This window comes from Camponotus floridanus, unplaced genomic scaffold (genome assembly GCF_003227725.1).
Source record: "Camponotus floridanus strain SB8 unplaced genomic scaffold, Cflo_v7.5 scaffold13, whole genome shotgun sequence".
NCBI lineage: Eukaryota > Metazoa > Arthropoda > Insecta > Hymenoptera > Formicidae > Camponotus > Camponotus floridanus.
The window spans coordinates 153374-175588 of record NW_020229248.1 but is presented as its reverse complement, the minus strand read 5'-3'; the positions used below and the strand labels follow the sequence as shown (position 1 = coordinate 175588).

General features: G+C 36.2%; 1 protein-coding gene and 1 non-coding gene across 2 annotated transcripts in view; one reads left to right on the top strand and one right to left on the bottom strand.

Moving 5' to 3' along the window:
• Nucleotides 1–22215, bottom strand: part of LOC105254367 (sestrin homolog) — a 182442-nt gene that overhangs the window by 44112 nt on the left and 116115 nt on the right. The window lies entirely within an intron of this gene.
• Nucleotides 1750–1822, top strand: Trnaa-agc. Its single transcript has one exon. It is a non-coding gene; the product is annotated as a tRNA-Ala (tRNA).

The window sequence follows — 22215 nt, the reverse complement described above, 5'->3', positions numbered from 1 at the left end:
AGAGATTTTTCAACAATTTGGGAACCGTTGTTGTCGCGATGTAAAGCGTGCACATGACAGACGCACACGTGGCGGAGACACGCGCGAGGAAAAGCAGAGCAAAGCAAACTTCTGTATAGGAGGCCCGTATTACAGTCGTTTCAGGCTTTTCCGAAAGAGAACACGAGGATAAGCGAGATAGAGAGATGTGCAATTTTCGACGACGCGCCGGAAAACGCGGTTGTTGCGTCCCTTTGTTACAGCCGTGGCAACGTCACGCTGTGCTCGTAGAGAGCCGGCTATTTACCGGAATCGTAAAATCGCGAACAAAGGTTCGTTAGCGTTGTGTAGCGTCGTTTCCTTTTTGCGTTCCATGAAGGGGGAGAACAAGGGAGCACGGGGAGGTTCGACGGATCTCGCGTTTTCACGTGACACGAAATTTATTTCGTTAAAATGAAAGAAGAACCGAATCAAACGCATCATCTTTTTTCTTATTTAAAAAAAACCTGATCAATAATAATGAGTATTTTTATTTTGAGTTAATTTGCGTGCGAATTCCCTATACAAAAAGAAATATATATCTGGCTTTAAAAAAATATAGGCTGAATCAAGTGATTAGGTAAATTATATTATATTATATATATATATATATATATATATATATATATATATATATATATAGTGTCGTATATTAACGCGGTAATCATTTTTATAGCCCACAATTTTTATTTCTTTGCTATTAATGAGCCAATTTTCGATCCTTTTAAAATCATAAAAATATTTTGCTGTCATATTAATAAAAGATATGAGAAAGATATAGTGGAAAGAAAAAAATAAAAGAAGAATACATAATTTTATAACAGAAAGCCATCTTTCGAGTCGACATTTTTCTCCCATTTTCCATCTCAATTTTCAATCTAATATTTATTTTAATATATCAAAAATATAACAAATTACTCTCTTTTGAAACTACTTAATCCATAATTTTGTTCAAAGCTTCTCTTTTAAATCTTTATGTAGGAATCTATCCATTTACTTTATTAAAAAGTAGAAATCCAATCTTCTAAAAATCTTCTAGAATCCATAAGTGTGAAAAAATTAAATTTAAAAATAGAAGTGGAAAAATTTTGACACAGAAATATGTAACAAAGTACGTAATGAAACTTTTGCGAAAATGCAATAAATTGATAAGTCGAGGCTCTTTTTCATCATTAGATGCAGCAATTAAAATGCATTGTGGAAAGAAAGTTGAGCTGATTCACAATGCGATAAAATGCAATTGTAAGTTCGTTGCACCAACCGCTTTATATATGGTTAATTACAAGTGCAACTATCTGACATGTACTACAGGTGATTCACCAATGATTAGCTCGAAAACTATGTGTTAAGTTCATTTAAACAAGAGAAGAAAAACAAACTTTCATGTGTGTATCACAATAAATATTTATGGCCAATATTTTTTATAAAATAACGCTTGTTCTTATCGATTCAATAGCATATTGTTTCTGACGCATTGTTTACTCGGAAATGGCTCTCCAGGAAAAGAGAGATGCAAAGAACACGTTGCATCAAAACATGAAAAACAAAAACAAAAATAAAAATCGGCAGGAATTAAATGTCATATCATGTCACACAGAATGAAATCTATTATCATCGATATATTAAACGCGGACTCTCTTCAATTTGCAAGACGTAAGACAGCGAAAGAAAGTATAATAATGCGAGTTTAACGCTGAAAATCTTTCAATCTGCCTTTCTCTCTGACATCAAGGGGGCGTAGCTCAGATGGTAGAGCGCTCGCTTAGCATGCGAGAGGTACCGGGATCGATACCCGGCGCCTCCAAGAAACTTCTTTTTGCTTATTTATAGAATTAAATAAGAATCTGGCAAAATAAAAAAAACATCGCCATCGTACGGGAAAAAATAAACTTTTCGTTTTTTATATCCCATCGAGAAAGCTACCCTCAAGATCGAAAACACGTCTGACGTAAGAGTCGAGTCTTGTGGCAATTTACCAGTCGATTTTTACATATAACTTGATGTCGTTTAATGATAGGTGATTATTGAAGATTTAAAGCAATTTGTCATATTTTTCATATTTTAAAAATCAGATTTTAAAAATAAATAAAGTTATAAAAAAGTTCATCGTTTTATGGATGCAAAGGCCTTCGAAAATTGCGTAATCTCTATTATCACTATGAGCAACTCGAACTTCCTGCTGCACACACGAGGCTGAGAAGAGAAAAAAATGCAAAGATATGCACAGGTAGTGCAGAAATCCAGCACGCCCGGTAACGGTATAACATAATTCCGCGAGATTGCGAGCTTCGTGGAGCAGGTACGAGATTCGCCGACGTGATTTCCTCCGGCGGACATTTTGCATCGACAATGCACGCGCCGACCCCTGATAAAGCGGGAGATATCCGTGTCAACTCGATGCACGAGCTGCTGACCGTTCACTCGTCGCGTTACGCGAAAAACATACTATTACTATCGCCGCATCACTATTGACGACAGAAAAGCGCGCGAATGGAACGTCAAAAAAATAAACTTTTTATTGGACACACGCTAACAAAAAGCGTTATCACCATCGACCCATGTTTCGCATCTCCGTATAATTGCTTCAAAAAACATCTCTCGCATTTAATCGAGACTCGATAAGTAATAAATAATGTGTAAATAATTAAATTATGCGCGAGAAAATTAAGAGAGATGAGAGAAGAATATGAGAGCAAAAAATGAAATAAATCATCTTGGAGTCGCCAAGTTTTGTAATAATTAAAATGACGCAATGTTCGCGTTTAACGCGTGGCATTAATTTAATTTTAATTTTACAGTTTCTTTTTTTCCTTTTTCGAGGGACTCTCTTTGAGCATACGTGACCAATCGTTGCGTAACATTGTCAGAATTGCAAGCGCAAAGGCTTTGTCACGGTGTTTACGTGCAGCGAGGAGCGGCATCTTGACAAAAGGTCTTTCAGTCGAAAAGAAAAAGAAAAAAGAACGCTCGAGAGATCGCATCGATGTCTCAATATGCGGAACATTCGAGATTGAAGATAACTTTTTAATACAGCCGCACAGCCTGAAGCCTTAAATAACTGCTTGCATAACGTTGCAAGCACACGCAGCTCGCGGGTATCTATAATCTGTTTACGAACGTATCGTCTCTCACGTCGCTTCGGTTTAATTGCTGCACTTTGGCGCTAATAATGTGCCGCAACATTGTAGTAACATCTGATAATATAATTTGCAAATGAGCGCAAAGGCGACGAGGAGTCATACAGCTGTTCGAGCAGCATTATTTCGGGATGCATCTGTGCAAACTTCGCGCAAATCTACGAAATCGATATGATTTCTTTTTTTCTTCTTTCTTTCTCGTACATCTTGCGCTTTAAATTATCCAACATTTCTTTTCAGAATTCTAAAGAACGTTAGTTTTATTAAGAATCGAGGGGAGAGGATGCCTGATGAGTAAGATATATTTAATAAAATATATTTTTCTTTTATTGGAACTATTTTCCTGCTCTCAAAATTTAATGAAGCATCACACTTGTTTGTTAAAGTTTTAAGAAATATTCTGGTAAAGTCAGACAATGCTAAAGTTCTAGGAAAGAATACTTTCTCTCAGGATTTTCTTTCAAAATAAAAAATGCACGGTACAATCTTTCGCATCTAAAAATGATTTGTACGTTGACATTTTCGTCGAGAAAACTTTCGGTTTTTGATAAGGACTTCTTAGTATTATCTATTATCCAAAATGTTGAGTTATATAATCTATTATCCAAAATGTTGGAGTTATATGTATATATTGACGATACTATAAATATATATTTTCTTGCAGACGACTAATCTCTTAAAAATGCATCTGCACGTGTGACAACATATTGTAATATATAGTCTCCAAGAAATTGAATTCCATTTAAAAAAAAATAATTACCCCGAAATTACATGAAAAACACGATAAGCCATTTAATCAAGTCAGATCTCGATTGACGTAAATCGAACTAATTGCAAAATATTTAAAAAACGTGATGTTTCTCGATATACGTATCATAATAACCGTCGGATTCGATGTTCAAAGTGATATCGAGTCAAAATCACAAAGAGCGAGTTTCATATACAGAAAAAAAGGAGAGACAGAGATTGAATCTTAGAAAAAACAAAGTAATTATAAGCGATACGAGATAAAACTAATAACGATCCTTACAAACACACGCACAATAAGCATAACTGATAAAAAGCCGCATTACAGCACAATTAGCGATAAATGCGTTTGTCCGATTCTCACGTCTCACGTTGTTATTGAATGAGATATTAAAAAACAAACAAATAAAATTCAGCATTAAATCCGATCGATCCTCTTATCAATTATATGTTGATATCGATTAATAAAGGCGCATACGTAGGTAGAATAATATCCCCTTTTCTTTCTTTTAATATAAAGAATCTACGAATTACGTAACTCCGAAAAAAATGTAGCTCGAATCATGTTTTTTCGCATTAATACGAAATTGAAATCGCGACAGGAAACGACGGACAGCCGTTTCGACGCACACGAAACACCCCGTGTTCGAGAAAAAGGGGAGGACCGTCCTGTTGCAGCTTGCAACTCGATTAACGAACGCCCCGGAGTTATCTGCACGTCGCTTCGAGGTTTCCACTCGTGCAATTCGGAGCAAACAAGCGTCTCGCGAATCCGTAAACAGACCGGGGAGAGAGAAAGAGAGAAAAAGAATGAGAATGAAAGAGGTGCACCGAGAAGCAGCGGGAGATGAGGAGGCGGGGTTGGCGCGGGGGAGTTTACGTTGTCAAGTTTTCCAGGCTTTATTTTCCGCGCCCAGTCGACGAAACTCCTAGGAATTTCACTCGTACCATTTTCTTCCGACAATGCCACCCTTGCCGCTCGCGCAAAAGGTTGGTTTAACGAGAAAACTTGCGCTCTCTACCCCGTGGGAAGGATGTGATGGAAGGGAGGGAGGGAGAGGAAATGAAATCACCAATGAAATCCACGATGAGTTTCCTATTGTTCGCGCACGGTAGTTACTAGCCAGTCTGTTCGAATTATAAAATTGTGTAGACACTCAAATGACTTATATATTTTATACGTACGATTTTTTTTTTTGGGCGCGACTTTTGATTCGCGTGAAATTTCCTGATGGCCGGAAGATCTGATAATCGAATAATTGCATTAATTTTCTCGCGGGTTAGATATTATATAATTCGCTCAAAAATAAATTTCTTTACTGAGCAATCTAAAATCTTTAATTTCAATGACTACTCTCTAAAAGTGAATCAGTGAAAATATCACTAATTTAAACAGTAAAATAAGATTTCACTGGGAATCAGTGAGTATTTTACTGATTTTCAGGAAACGCTTATTTTTTGTTATTTTATTTTATATCTCACTGATTATGATCAGTTAAAATAAAATTCACTGTAAAACCATTAATCGTTAGTTCGTTTACTACTACGGTTGCTATCTCTCTCGTATTTAGTTTTAGTCAAAAATTATATTATAAAGTTTACAAAGAGCGACAGATAAAATTAGAAGTATTACTTCGATTTAATTTCTGATACAATCTCAATAGAGAAGCTTCAGATATTAAACCGATCTTATAAGTCGGACAAATAAATGTCTGGCGATTTGATGAAAATTATTCGTTCGTTATCTATTTAAAATAACAAGTTCAATATGTATATAATATAAATAAAATAAAATTTTTAATATAATAAATATTTAGTAAACATAAATAAAATTTTTAATTTTATATGAAATAGAGAGATGAATTGTAGTTTAATATTACTGACAATAATGAAAGAAATATTACTGATATTGAGAAATATTACTGATTAAACAGTAAAACAGTCAAAATTATTGATTCTTTCAATAAAATATCACTGATTTACAGTGCTGTACTTATAACTGCTGTAATCAGTGACTATTTACTATTTTTCAGTGATAATACGTTGATTCACTTTTAGAGAGTACAAAGCACATGAATGAAAAATGATCATTTTTTTCAGTACAGTCGTATCTCTTTGTAGCTATTATTCAACACTAAATAATTCTAAATTAATATATCCCAGGTGTTGAAGTTTCAGAATAATTTTTTGCGTGCAAAGAAAAAGGATCTGCACAGGACCGTTCCAAGCGATGAAGGAGAAGAACCTTGACGACGCCCTAAATAAAAACCGTCCGCGATCGGGCGATGAAACTGGCAGCCGTGCGATTTTCACGTTACGTCAACGAGGAGAGACGCTGCGAGTATCGCATCCTAATCGTCGCATTTCCCTTCCCCTCGTGCGTGCGCTTTCGCTTCCGGAGCGAGATCATCGGCGGATCAATGCCGACGGGCGGCTCGTATAACTGCGACTCTCTGACTTTTATGCGCCGATAAATTAAGGGAAACCCGCCTGCGAGAGCAGTCGGAGCGCAGGGCCTCGTGTGTCTTCTCCGGGGCCAGGATAGCGGGGTGACGAGAACGTCGGTGGTTGGACGTCGGGTCGTAAAACCAGAGCTGTATCAACAATGTATTTTTCCTTCCCCCTCATCGTACGGGATCGCCCCTCGTCGGCGCGATCAATGATCTATCGCGATCGTACGCAGCCGCGCGCGGACGAATTTTATATCGCGATAAATTAGTCGGATTGCGCGCGCGCGAAATCCTGACGAAATTAAATCGGACCTCGTACTACATTCCCGTCGAACTATAAAACTTATGGCCCCCGAATGTCTCTGAAGATTTATCTATGTGTAGCCTGGGCATGTACATTGTGTCTTATACAGATTGTTCTCGGCGTCCGATGTACGTATATATAACTTCCGCGACGCCAGATCGTGAAATGTTTGCCGTTAAATTATAAATTCGGTCAAACAATGGCGGCGATAAAGTCGAGAAATTGTATTGCTCCGATCTCTGAACTGTTGGAGATTTATCTCTTGTTCTAATCGCGCGAGATGCCTCGTAAATTATGAGGCTTTATTGAAATGCATTGTCTCCAGCTGCGCGGAATATAAAATATTATGAAGATCGTTATGAGATTTTAAAAGGAAGAGAGTCGCAACTCCAGACATTTAAAAGAGATATTCCTTGAGGAGAGCATCCTGCAGTCGCCGAATGATACGTATATAAATGACATATGACTCGCTTGAGGTGTTACTCGGGTAAATCTGCCGCAATCGTTTAGATCATAAAATCGACCTTCCTAGAAAAATAGTACGGATGTATAAAGAAATACGGCGCTACGCAGTGCGACGTTAAAACCCCCGATGCGGCGTTATCCACTCAAGGAATCATCGTGGGACTCGAGCGCGAAAGGGACAAATTTATTTTCTGACAGATTAGTACCTGCAGTAGGACGGACAGGGGGAAGAAAGGGAGTCGGGCGAGGGACCGGTTAGGTAAAATCTCGGAGTGTCCCTTCGTTACGACGAAGGACAAAGTCAAGCACTTTGGAGCACGGCCGGGACGGTAGAGGGGGGGAGGGGGGAGGGAGGGTGACGATCGCTCATGTGTCAACGGTGTAATAAGAGGAGTCCGAAGGGGGGGGGAGGGACGTGACCGAAATTACCGTACCCCGCTCTGATAATAACAACCCGGCAGCCAACCTAGAAAAGGAATTTAATCGGTCCGCTTTCGTTTACGGCGCGTAAAATCCGAATGAGGGAAGAGGCAGGAAGGGTAGAGGAAACTGGTCTTACGATCCGAGTTACTCTTCCGAATGTAAACAGCAGCTCGTAACATTTTCTGAACGAAGAAGAGGCGCGTGATAAATAAGCATTGTTCCGTCAGTCTCCCCCACCCCTCTCCGTTGTTTCCGTTACGAATTTTTGATGCGAGTAATACATTGTCTCTTAATGCTTGACATTGATAGTGTCACGTGAAATTGTCCCCTGTTTTACGCTCGACTCACTTTTACGAAATAATAATTTCGAAACGATAGCAAAATTTTTTTAAAAAAGGAATTTTAACGTAAGAATTTTAAGAATAACCTCTTTATGACTTTAATTAACTTTAAGACTCTTATTTTCTTTTTATCTTATTTTTTCCGGAATTCGGAGAATATTTGCTAGGCAATATATTCTTTGTTTTTCCACTCTGGCGATAAGAAGTTATTTCGGGATATTGATTTGATCTTTTACGTATCCGATTCCGTTGTTATCTTAGATACGATTTATAAATCGTTCATGGTCGATGTCAAATAGCAAACTCATCCTACTATCTTAATTTATCGCTACTCTCCTAACGAAATAACATGCTTCTGTTAGAACTAAAAGCCCCCGAGAGACGTTAAATAACATCAAATACTATTAAAATAAACAGCGAGCTCCAAAGATTTCCCCGTAAAAATTCTCAAAAATCGAGAAAAACCTAAGGAGCACCTCGAGAGCGCTTTCGAAGAACGTTGAATTGAACGAATAAACGTCAACTGGAGTATTACACGGGATAAAAGCGTGATTTCCACCGCTAGCCCTGTTAAGGAGAAAAAGAGAAAGAGAGAGAGAAGAAAAAATAAATTCAATGTCCGATACGACTGCCAAGCAGCCACCCTTCGTTTCCGTTCCTTTGTGCGCGACCGAGATCGCGTTAGGCACGCTGACGTTCCTCCTCGTGTAAGGAACATAAAGGGCGCTTACCGAGCTCTGCACAGGGCGCGGCTAGAATCGTGACTAACGCACGTTATGCGGTACGCAATCTGGGAGGATGGCATGCAAGGAAAATCGGCAGGGGGCAAAGTTGTTTACGCATAAGCGAATAAAAACTGTCTTCTCTGTGTTGAGGAAAAAAACACGCATATCGGTGATTGTTTGGCGAGATTGTTTAACGACGTCTCTCGTCAAGTGCACATCTAGACAATAATCGGTGATGAAGCGAAGGAGACTCGTCGGGAAACATAATTCGAGGAGCTTTCGCAAAATACGCGACGTCCCTGTAGATTCCCGGCGTTTTCGTATTCGAATCGAGCTCGCTCTCGACAAAGTCCGTCGTTCTCCTCCATAAACCCTCTAATTATTCGGACGATTACGATTAAGGACAGTTAACCGCAGACACGCCTCGCCCTCCGTTTCCTTCGAATGTTTCCTCCGATCGTTATTACGACACTAGGGACGCTAAGACACCTCTAGCTTCACAATCCTAATTTGTTCTCTCTTGAAAAATTTAGAATTTTCAGATACATTCAAGTATATTTAAATATTTTAAATTAATATATATTTTATATTTAAATAATATATTGTATATTTAAATATTTTAAATATTTTGAATATTTTACAATTAAACTTCAAATTAAGTTTAAAATGTTAATCAAAAAGTGTTAATCAAAAAGATGAATCTTTTTATTATTCACTCCGAAACTCAATTTCTCTCACTTCAATCATTCGTAATTAAAAAGCAATTATTATGTCGAAATTTTGATAAGATGTTTGTGGAATCTGCAAGTTACGAGGAACTGCAGATAAGAGAAAGCGCGCCGACGAATTAATCGCAGCTTCGTGTGGTATTTCAAACATGCTAATTAGAAGATATCAAGGTTTCGTCGAGCGATAACCGATTTTGCAAGCGAAGAACAGAAAGAAGTGCAAGGGGGAGGAAGGGTAACGCGGTGGCGGACAGCACGGAATCATTGTTAACGATCGGTAAACAACAAGTTTATCGGTAGTCTGATGCAACGCGGAAATCCGTTTCATCAGCCACTTCAAATAGAGCGTACAAGCGTAGATAGATTACTTGGTAATTGTAGGCATTTTTCCGACTAAAAGCTGGATAATGATTCGACCGGCTCGACACGAGACAACCCTCCAAGGTTTCTTTGTTCTGGAAAGCTACGATGACTCAGTCGAGTATAAGGACTAATCTCCCTGCGTGATAAGTTTGCGTGAATCGTACTTTAAATCCAACGGTTGCGTGTCTGCGATAATTTTTGATACGGAAGGATTTTACACTTTGCCAAAATCAATATTCCTCTACATCTATTATTTTTTTTTTCAAAGCATATGTTTTAATATCCAAATATCAACTAGGCGATTTTTTCTTTAGAAAGAAGAGAATGATATAAATGTGTATATTGATGGCATAAAATATATGTTTCGAATAGATAGGATGTGCTTTGAGTAATACGATAAAAAATTAATCCTCTTCTGACAAAACGTATGTGCCAAGAAACTTGATACTTTTTTAAGAAATGATTTATTCTTTCGAAACTACCGTTGCTACATAGAACATATAATACATAAATCAAAATATAACTTTTTGCATGGTAGTATAATAAATAATATTTGAATACAGAAATATTGTATAAATTAAGTTTGTCTTTCTCTCTTTTAGCTACGCTAAAATTATCTTTACTTCATTTAGACTATCACATTAAATTTTATAATAAATATTTCAGATATAAAACTAATCAATTATTCTATATCAATTTATTGACAAAAAATGAAGAAAATATTAAATTTTGTTTCACTAAATTTCCTAATTTATTTTCACGATAAAAAAAAATGTGTATTACGTATTGAACTATTAAAAATGAATGACAGGAAGCATATTTTTCTTCGACAAATGAGATACATATGTATCTCGAATATTATATTATATATTATCATGAAATACATATGTATCTCGAATTGCCGAGTGCTCTTGCAAAGAAACGTTTTAGGAGAAAAAAGCTGTAATAAAAAGTTAAAAACAATTAAAACGTAAAATTCGATTTTAAAATAAAATATCCCCAAAGCGCAGAGGAAAATTTCGTCCCACAATTATCCCTTCTTTCCTTCCATTTTCCTGCTTCTCGTTCTTTCCATCTGCTCCCTTCGAGTATCCTTCAAAATCTCATGGGGAATTCTTCTACCTGCTCAGCGGGACCTAGAGAGAGCGTTTCTTATTCTCCTCTCCAAAATGCATGAAAATTACCAGTAGTTGGTTGACAGATATGTACGTAAATAAGTCATTAAGAAAAAAAACAAAGTATAGGAGATCTTTTGAGATTTCCCTCGGAATGATATGGATATAATTGAAGTCGGGATTATAAAAAAAAATAACGATAGTGTTTCAATGTCACCGCGCGAACTTGATGTCTCGAGACACGTTTACGCGATACGCGCTCATGTAAATTTATGTGCAACAGGCTAGAACGTTTTTTGCTTAGCCGAGTGAATCTACTTAGCGCTCATTACTGCGATAATGTAATCGCACGCGTCAGCGGGAGAGCGGATGAAGAAAAAAAGAACGGATAATACGAGCGAAATCAAATGTCGTTATTTATTCGCGATTAATAATTAACAAACGGTCTTTTGTTTTTTTACAGAAAAGGCGAGAGACACACGCGTGTGTACTTGTGTACATATATGCCTAAAACTGAAGCTATTGTGCTAATATTAGGATAGTGATTTATGTCAAAGGCGCGCAACTCTCGTTAAAAATTCACGTACAAAGACGAAAAATATATATCGTTAATTAAATAATAAATTAAGTAATAAATAAATCGTTAATTAAATAATTAATTAAATAATAAAGAAATAAAGAATCTGTACTACATATGTGCTCGCACATGTATAACACGACTGCGTTCGGGGAGAACAAAGAACCTCTATGCGCAGAGCCGGTAGCCGATTATAAGCGGAGGAGACGATGAAGTCACTCGACAAAACCGGTCCCATCCGATGGCTAAACTCGCCGAGATCTTAAACGGAAAAACGCAATGAAATTAATGAACAATTCCATTCGGATCGCATTTAGAAGTCTCTGCGATCGTCGTTGCCGCGATGAATAATCGACGAAAATAGATATTCGTAAGAAAAAAAAATTCATGTTCATTCTCTCCGCGCGTTCGAAAACGCTCGTGGCGTGAAAACAACGATAACGCAATACATACGCGATAAGTTTCACGTAATTATGATCTATTTATACGAGCAATTGCCTCGCCACCGACTAACAGGATTATGTAACGAGAGATACATGATCGCGGCTGTAATTTGTCGAGTTGACGGGAAAATATTATATAATAAAACGTGCACGCACACATTGCTACTTTTTTGCAATAATACCAATTATGCGTGAACCAGCGCGAGAAATACAATTCGGGTCTCGTATTTAAAGTGAAACTTTCTCGTTTTTTGTTCTGAATTTTGTTCAAAAAAAGATACACATGTTACCTTTTACATATTTTATCTATTTAAATATATATTGAAATTCCTCGGTCTATTTTATTTTAAAACTTTTTCACGGTTGTAAAATTGTTTTTACAATTTTAATTCTGCGCTCTCGAAAAAGTTCGACCTTCCCTACCTGTTGCATAATTTTTTGAAATGAAAAACAAAAACAGAATAATCTATTATTTGTTAAAATAGAGTAAATAGATAAAACAAGAGTAAGAAGACTAAATAAATAAAACAAAATTAATTAATTAAACAGAATAATCTGTTGTCTGTTTCCATCAACAAACTATAAAAAAATAAAGTGCAAATTTGAAAAATATACAGCCGGTGAGATAAATATTAATTAATGCACTCTGTATGATTTTGAGTATGTCCTTTGTCTCGTACATGTTGGCGCGAGAGCGTTGCAGAGGGAAACCTTTCTCGGTTTTCTAGACGACCCTTCCTACCATTTTTTTTTTCTCAACCGTCTTGGAAAATTCCACAGGCCTTTTATGCACGAAGGATAGAAGCTGGAAATCTCCCTCCCCTGAGAACGATACTGGAAGCCTCCCCTGAGGATGAACCTTTTTATTACACGTTCTCGCGTAAGGTGAGATTTAATCTAGGCATAAATTTCCAGCGACCGTAAGAAGCTTCGCGTATGTAAAATAATAGCGTTCATAAATAATAGCATAAATGATCTTTTTTTTAAACATTACGATATAATTTCTTTCAATGATAGATTCCTAACAAGACTCACATCTCTTCATCGAACGGTTTCCAAAGTGCATCCAAATATTAATCTAAGACTTGTTTCTATTATTATGCGCGATTTCACGAGACGACGAGCGAACATCGACTTTATCAATGAATCATTACTATCGCAAACTACCGAAGGATAAAAAGTGATTTCCGGCTGAAAGGATTTCCTTCGCGCCAGCTTGAGAAAAACATTCGTTCGTGCGACGTGGACCAGAAAAATAATTAATATCTCGAACAGAGAATTTTTTCATTTCATTCGCACGGTTGTTACACACCATACGATCACGTACGAAGGTCCCCTCGTTAATAGCGGAAGTGTCAAGTCGATTAATCTTGTCGTCGTAACGCCACCGCGACACTTCCTGCTCCCCGTCCGTGTCGATTTACAGCTTTCATTGTCGAACGGATTGGTTCTAACGTCGGAGGACGATAGATGATTTGCGCAAGAGCGAAACGCCTCGACGTACAATATATCGATCGTTCGCGTTTGATGGAAAAATCTATAGTTGAAATATGAATAGCGCGCGAATCATTTTCCGAACACACGTTCGATAACGGAAAATAAAGTGGAAACAAAATATGTATATCGATGAAATTTTTCAATATCTGTTTAATATCGACGAAACTTGTCCCCATTAATGGCCTTTTTTTAGCAATCTTTTTAGCATTCTTTAAGAAAGAAAATTGCATTTCTTCGATTCGAGAAATAATTCTTGAGTTTCTCGCGTATTATCGAGACAGCCGAAGAGTAATTGTAACAACTACGAAAGGATTCGGGTGAGATCAAGGTGTTCACTGTGCATGGATAACGTGTAAAATGCTGTTGCATCTATAAACGATGAGGAAGCGGAGCAAATACGCGTAAATCGCTCCGTCGAGCGCGACGTCGGAAACAGGATACAAATTTCATTCAGGTTTAATTCGGTTCCTTTCCACGATGGATTCCAATTTTGTCGCGAGTGGATTGCGATCCAAAAAGAGACGAGTGTGTGTTTCCCACTGTCATTTAATTAGTCATGGTTCACACTCGCATGGACGAGGAGCAGATAAAAGCGACAAGGTTAACTTGAAATCCAGTCCGAGCGGACGCGAGCGAGGGTGATTAACAATAGCTAATTAGATTTCTTTTCCTTTCCTCTTCCTCCCTCCCCTCTCCCTTTCCTCCTCTCGTGCGTTACGCGTCAACGACTACGCGCTGCGTAAAAAAAAAGGAGATAAGGGTGAGCTAATTCACGCGAGCATCTTCCTTTGTCTTACAAAACACTGCGGTCGACGCAGATAGCCGGTAAATAATAACGCTGGGAGGTAGGCCCGCGGGACTCGTTAATTCCGTCAAATCTACGGTACGTCAGGGTTTACATAATGCGCATTTACATATCACCGAGGTGGAACGTAACCGCGAATTATTTCGAGTCGAGCGAATCCGTTCCGCGAAGAGATTTCACGCAGATTTGACGGATCGTCGATCGATATCGCGCGTGCGTATCGGTATACGACGGAATATTTTTGCCGTAAACATTCCCACGCGGTATGCGCGTGTTACATTCATACACACCCTGCCTATCCAATTTTTAGCGTTCACGTGACGCAGGTTCGGCAAACATTTGTCAATTTTCTGTATAACCTAATAATAAACGAGATGGAAAGAGCAGATATTCAAGCGGCTTATCTGTAATTTTTAGAGGCGATTGAAGTTCAATAACCGTTTATCTTTCTCTCTCTCTCACCTTTCATTGCGGAACCTCTATGAAATAATCACCGAAAGAGAGGATAAAATTTATGAACTTGTATTTCTGGAAAATTCCATCAATTTATGGAGATAAAATGTATGCGAGATAAAAGATTTAAATTGATAATACGCGAAAAATTAAAAATAAAGATAAGATATGAGATTTTATGTGGATGTTTATATGCATCTTGCGGGATGCTGTAAAAAGTTTCGAGGAAATAGGAATCGTTACGCGGCATTATTGAGTAAAAACAAGTCTAGGATCAGAGCGAAGCGCAGGATGCTTGAAAAGCTTGCGGAAAAAAAACCGCTGCGAACTTTTGGTTCGTGTTACCGACGTCTAGACGTCTAGACCATTAGTAGATTGAATCGATACAAACTCGACACGATATTATTCGATTATCCGATAAGCAATGATTTTTGATAAAAAAGCGAGACTTGCAGATCACATTCCTGCGTAATGCTCGACGTAATCTCCATTTTATTTCATGAATTAATATATGGCCAGGTATCGTGTATCGCATCTTTTTCAAGTCTAGACGTTTTGATAAAACAATTCATATTATCGTTCTCTAATCTTTATTTTCATTATCAATCATATTATCGTTATTTAAATTTGCGCAAAAATATGCATATGTATTCAAATATCAGTGCAAAACATTGATGAGCTTTAAGGAAAAAAAAATATATTGTCTAATGATTCATACTGGCCTAGACGTTGTACCTTATATTTTTCCAAGGAAACGAACGAAAATATACTTTAGCTTTAAAAAAAAGAATCTATCTTTTTTAAAAAAAAAATCTATCCTTTTATCTTTAAAAAAAGAAAATGCGTCAGCAGGTTTTATACAGACATATCCAAGATCTAAGCCTTTAAAGTGTTTAGGACAAGACGAAGAAAGATGGGGAAATTAGCCGAGCCACCTACACCGCAGATGTAATTTCCTCCTCCATCCCGAACGAAGGCCAAATGCAGATAATCGTGTCAGTATTGTACAGTGGTAATCAGCGTGTAATAATATTATACAAGCGAATAATCGCGGAAGGGAGCACCCACGAAGTCGGAACATGTCCTCGTCAAATCATCGAATTGTTCATCATTTATATGTGTTGCGACCGACAAAGAAAGGGACTCATCTAATACGTGATTTGAGATGATGCGTACTTCATGGTAACAGTACAATCGAGCCCAGAATTCTTTTTTATATAGTTATTTTTATAATTATTTTATATTTATCTTATATTTATTATTTTTTAGTTTTTTTTATAATTATATTATATTAACTTTTATGCAGCATCAAAAATATTTAAAAAATGCGATATTCTTGCACATTTTGCAATATATCTATATCATATTTCTAAAAATAATTTTTTAAACTGAATAAATTTAGAAACTGAATAAATTTTTTAGACTGAATAAATTTAGAACATTGCTGATTTGTATATTTACATTTCAATATCAATGAGTATGCTAGAAATGTATGAAATCAATAACTGTTATTAAATAATATTTGATTTATCGGATATATCTGCTCCGATAACGTAACAATTATTAGAAAAAAATAAGTTGCTTATTAAATTCAACATAACTTGTAGTAATACAAGTACAAAGCTAAATAGGACAAGTAAGTATGTTTACGTTATTAGCACTCTTCCACCGAAAGCGGAGTTGAACAAACAAGTTAGACATGATGCTCGCCGCACATACATCATTCGGCTGACAGTTTGCTTGGAAACATCTCCCTGGGAGATTACGCTTACTAATTCTAAAAAGATTCTGAAAATTATTAATGGGAATTGTAAAAAGAAAATAATTCACTCCCGCGAAAACGTGTGAATTTAAACACAATATTTATTACAATATTTCACTTAAAATTTGTAATAATTTTTATACGACATAAATAAAATATCGAGGGTAAAATACTGTGTTAACGTTGCCTGTATCAAGAGAGAAAAGTATTGACATCGATCATTTGCGTGCAGAGAACCTACTCGAGGAAGAAATTGCGAGACGTTTCTGCTGTTCGGTAAGACGGTTCTGCTAACAACAAGAATATTTATATACTTGTCAGGAATCCGTGCAGGAATTCTCCGTAAACATTCACTGACAGCCATCTGTTGCTTATTTCTCTTCGTGAATTTGTGATGCTTCGCCTCTTGCGTCATTGCCTATCGACAATACTCTTTCCAACTTGATATGCGCATATATTTCGTATAATATAAATACGCACATTTACGTATTTATATATAGGTACGCGAATATACTTACATATATTTCGTATATCCAGCGAACATTTCTCCATTTCTTTCGCTCGGAGGAAAGTTATTTTTCACTTACATAATATCGAGCACGCTGTTTAAACAACGTTTACCTTATTTATACAGAATTCCCAATATAAAGTGTATTTCATATTTCGATATTTTCTGTCGAAAAATACAAAATTATCCTCCCTGTAAAAATGTTGCGATATGAATATATGATTAATAAGAAAGTTTTATTATTCCACATTAATCATCCGCAAATCCTTCGTTTGTACGTGTCAAGATCAATCGTTGCGTAAGTTGAGTGCGCGCGATCGCTTCAAGATCCATGCGATAAACGGTGCGATAACCCTATAAGTCGCCGCTGCAACGTGCGAAGAGTCGATCCGAATTTATTACTGCGAATCGATAGCTCGCAATCCTTTCGCGTGTGCACGCATGTGCGTTAGAGTCGGCGGTATCTCGACACGGCTGTACAACACGTTCGTGTCCACTCGACCGCAAAATTAGTTCCATGTTCTGTCCCTCATCTCCGTTAATCCACTACCGGTACCACGATAAATCAAATTCGGATGTATTCGGCATAATTAAGTGTTAATTTACTGCTAATTTCTCGCTAATTCCCAATTTATTTCTCTATCAAGCAGGAAATTGATATTAAAGGGAGAGATCTGATTTGACATTAACAGCTAACATTACCGCTCCCAAAAAATATTTATAGAAAAATATTTATAGATTGTAAGCAAGAAAATGTAACAAAAATTAATTGTTAATTAATTCAAAGATATTGTAAATAAGTTTCAAAAATATTAAATCTTTTTTAAATCTTTAACATCAACTTCTTCGATTGGTAGGAAAATAATTTATTAATTTTTTCCCCACCAATCGAAATTAATTAATTTAAAAATTTATTAATTTTTTTTCTACCAATTAATACATTTTTTCGGAATTGCAGCAATAAATTGACACTTTATTATGGCGTATAATCGAGTTTGCTTTATCGTAGTACGAGTGCTAAGTTTATGAATAGCTTTCTTTGTATTCTATATTTTGTATTCTAGCTTTCTTTGTATTCTATATTTTGTTTCTTTGTATTCTATATTTTATCAGATAGGCATGAAATCGTCTACCTGTTTTGCTTGTTGCCTGCGTGTCGTTTCCAATGATTTGCAGTCGAACGAATCTCCAGAGAGCAAGTCGTCGTTTCGAGAAAGTGCTTGAGACGATTGCGAGTCGCAACAGGAATATTGAGAAACGATGTGCAATATCCTGTATCGATGAATCAGCATAAAGCAGACAGATTTGACAGATCGTTCTTGTCAACTTGTTAGTTAAGGCGAGTTCATAGTGTTAACTGAATTGTCTATCGCTGTCTACATTATAGTCATTGTTTTGCAAGAAGAATGCATCAAAATTAAAAATTCAGCAACTTTATTCTCTGATAAGGAAAAGCAGTACTTTAACGAAATAGCCGGATTTTTGAGAGCGAGCGTCTCCATAAACGCTTTTATTCTTCAAAACGACAAAAATATGATTCATAAGACCGTTTCGTATCCGTATATCGAGAAAGCGTGATAAGATTTTCCCAAGATAACCCCATTTCCACCTTATATTCCGAAGCGAAATCCTTCGATATTGTACATTTTCAATTTCAAAGTTTCGCATTGGCATTGTCACTGGGAACGAACGATTGAGGTGCGAGATTCTGAGATTGGACATGCGAACGATAGTAGGAAAGACCTTCACATTCGATCAGCGTACCTCGACAAGCAGAGAATATTTGTCCGTTATATATGGTTATATGTTATACGTCTCGTGTACAGAAAATGGTTCGTTGATTCTTGCTCTTTATTTTCTGCTTCTTCCTGTCAAATGTCTGATGCTTTGAATTGTAACATGATAAGACACGCAAAAGTTGAGAAATCATCGAAACTGAGAAAAGTCATAGAAAACGTGCAAAGAATTTCACGCGAGTTAGAAGATCTTGGAATTTAAAATTAAAATAAAAATTCCAAAGTTTAAAACAAAAATTACACGATAGCCTATGGATGTAAAGAATATGAGTAGTACATCTGAATATTGAATTTACCCTTGTTTAATGATTCTAGTAATTCTGTCTAGTGGCTGTGATAAATCACAAAAGAAGCTAAATGCAAAATGTATGTATTCATCCTTGTTCCATCAGACGTCACATATACGAATGTCATCTCAATTATTGTGATAACGAATACATATGGAAATAATTTAATCTCTCTCACCAGAGAAATTTCATCCGACGAATATTTCTCCCTAATGCGAGATTTACCCGGAGAGATTGCCATAAGTTTTCGACTGCGCGACGTGCGCAAAGTAGATGCCTTATGTATCGGAAAAATATACCAAATATACACCAAGTAGTTTGGAATAGTAGAGTAGTTTGAAAAATCTGACGCGCGAATGTCCCTGACACGTCGATTTGAACAGAGTGCCTCTTGAGAATTTTACTCTCGGGCAAACGATAACAAGAATATCTCTCTGATGTAGTAAAAAATGAGAATTATTTTCCATATTAATTTTATTTTAATGTAATTAGATATTTGCTGATTAAAATAAATTATCATCAGCGACTGGACCACTTAGCATCAAGATTCGATATTTGATTTAATATGTAAAGATTAACAATAAGATTAAGAATAACATGATGATAAGAAAATATCTTTCCTCGTTTCATATAATATTTATTCCGCGATGAATCTAACATTTCGAGAGTACTTTGGGAAAATGATTTCGACGGGCTCAAAGAAATTGATGACAAGAAATGTCGCGATGCGAGAAAATGAATAAAATATCAGTGATGATAGAAGTGAGATATAAAAAGAAATCTTGAATTTCGATGTATCATATAAAAGAATATTTATTATTAAGATATATAAGTTCATATTTTTATATCATAAAGTTTTTTCACGTCATGTATATATTAATAAATGGATACGCGTAGCAGAGCAGTCGATATTTGATTTATTCAATTGATGTAAGAAAGAGAAGGAAAAATTAATAGAATGTCTTTTCAAATCTTATAAAAAAATTCCTTGACCTTTTAAGTATTTTTATTCTAAATTCCTGATAAAAAGAATATTTTAGAGATTTTTTGCAAAACTCTTATGTTCTAAAATAAATTTTTTTATTGTATGCGTTTTCTAATACTTTTCTAATACTTTTCACTCATACAAAGAAAACTTGCAAATATATTGGAAAAAAAAACTGAGTAGCTTTCGTAAGATAAACATTTTTCACTTGCACAAAAATTACAATAAAGAATATATGCTGCATAATTAAGATTTTGTTCACTATTTCGTATTCATCAATATTTTGTAAAATTGAATAAACAGAGACAAATATGTTTTTATAATATATTTTAAACACACAATTGAATACACGATGGAATACTGATTACTAACAATATAAAAACAAAATTATTAAAGAGACGATTTTCTTTAAATTCCCTGAATCTCAATAAAATTCCATGAGTTTTTCTGATTTTTTTAAATATAAAAAAGAAATGCTTAAGAATTACAGGTTTTCCATATTTTTCCAGAGAGTAGATACCCTGATTAATCAAATATATTTAATTTGAATTAATTGGCCGAGGATCTAACCAATGTATTTTATAAAACAGCGTGATATAAAAAGGAATATTCAACGTCAATACAACAAACAAAGCTACAATTTCTCGGCGAATTGATTTATGTACTTGACGTTTTGAAAGTAGTGTGTATTTGAATAGATCCAAAGAGTCTATGCCAAGCGAAGGATAAAATCAAGAAGCGGTCTGTATTAGATCACCTCTAAACAGAAGCAAACAAGTGGTAGTTGAAGATTCACAGTAACGTTCTTAAGCAATCGCGATATACAGTGTGCTTGGTAAAAAGAATATCTGAAGTGTACTGACGTTTAATCATCATGATACTGACAATAAATCGAAATTTTAATCGAAAGTGGGAAAAAGTATTACTTAATCTACCATCGATACAGGAAATATTTTCTCAATTTTTAAAAAATATTCTTCTCTCTTTCTCACTAAATTTATTATGCTTTTCGAATACTTTGTATAACGCAAGCTGTAATATTATTGCATCACGAGCGTTTCAATGCCGAATGACGCAAGCGCTTTTCAAAATGTAAATTCAAATGCAACTGTTGGAACTGTTGGCACATGCTCTGCAAAACGTGCGATCTAAGGATTATCTAATATGACAAAAAAAGCTGTTTGCCAAAGTTACATGTATAAGTCGCGCAAGCACCAGTGATACTTTCATAATTCCCTTCAGTAGAGAGTGTCCTCGATTATACAATATATGAAGCGCAACTGTTGTTGCAGTTACATCGCTCGCAGATGAGATTGCGTAAAATGAGAATTTGGCCGCTCGTAGGATGATCTCGACATGGCAAGAAGCGAAAAGTCGACGAAAAAAATATCCACGAGCGCGAGAAGAGAAAATGTTACAAAAGAAGAGGAGATTTCTTTACATTAAAAAAAGGAAGAATGAAAAGCCGACGTGGAAAACAGAAATTCAAAGCATAAAGAGAAACGTAAAATGTAAAGAAAATGCAAAGGCAACAGCTAAATATAAAATCAAAATGATGCAGGAAAAGAAAAGAGAGCTATTGTACGAAAAGTGCTCTGAAAAAATGTGTTCCTGAACGAATAGAATCGTGATGCAACAAGATGCATTTGAAAATATAACGAGTTAAAAATAATAACAGCGAAAGACGAGCGAATGTGCTGTACAAATAAAAAAAACGGATGAAGATAACCCGAGGGTTTCGAGTGCCAGAGAGGGCAAGGAAAGAAAAAAGAAACAAGCGGAGGAGGGGGAAACGGTGGGAAACTCCCAGAGAGAGACGTCGAGGAAAGAGTAACCGTGACGTTACCAGGGAAGACAAAGATGGACCGACTGCGACAAAAGAGAGGAAGGGAGAAAGAAACGGACGTGGACTAAAGAGAGCAGAGGGACTCGAATGGCTGCTGGCACCAAGCAGTCTACTCCGCTCACCTCGGTATTCCCTCGAGCATTGCCAGGCCTCTGCCAGAGCCCAAGATTGCCGCTCGGTACACGACTCACGCTCGCGTGAACGTCACGAGCGTGCAGGATATGAGCTCTCGACTTGTACGAAGCGAAGAAGATCGAAAGATGTACTTTGACTATGCTCGATTTTCATTTATCGGCGAATGACCCAAAAGATGGCCCCAATTTATTCTACGCGTATTTATCGTTATAAATTTATATCTATTATTTTTTTTTTCAAAATTTTATTGTACATAAATAGTAATTTATAATTAATAACGTATATTTGATTAGAAAGATATTTAA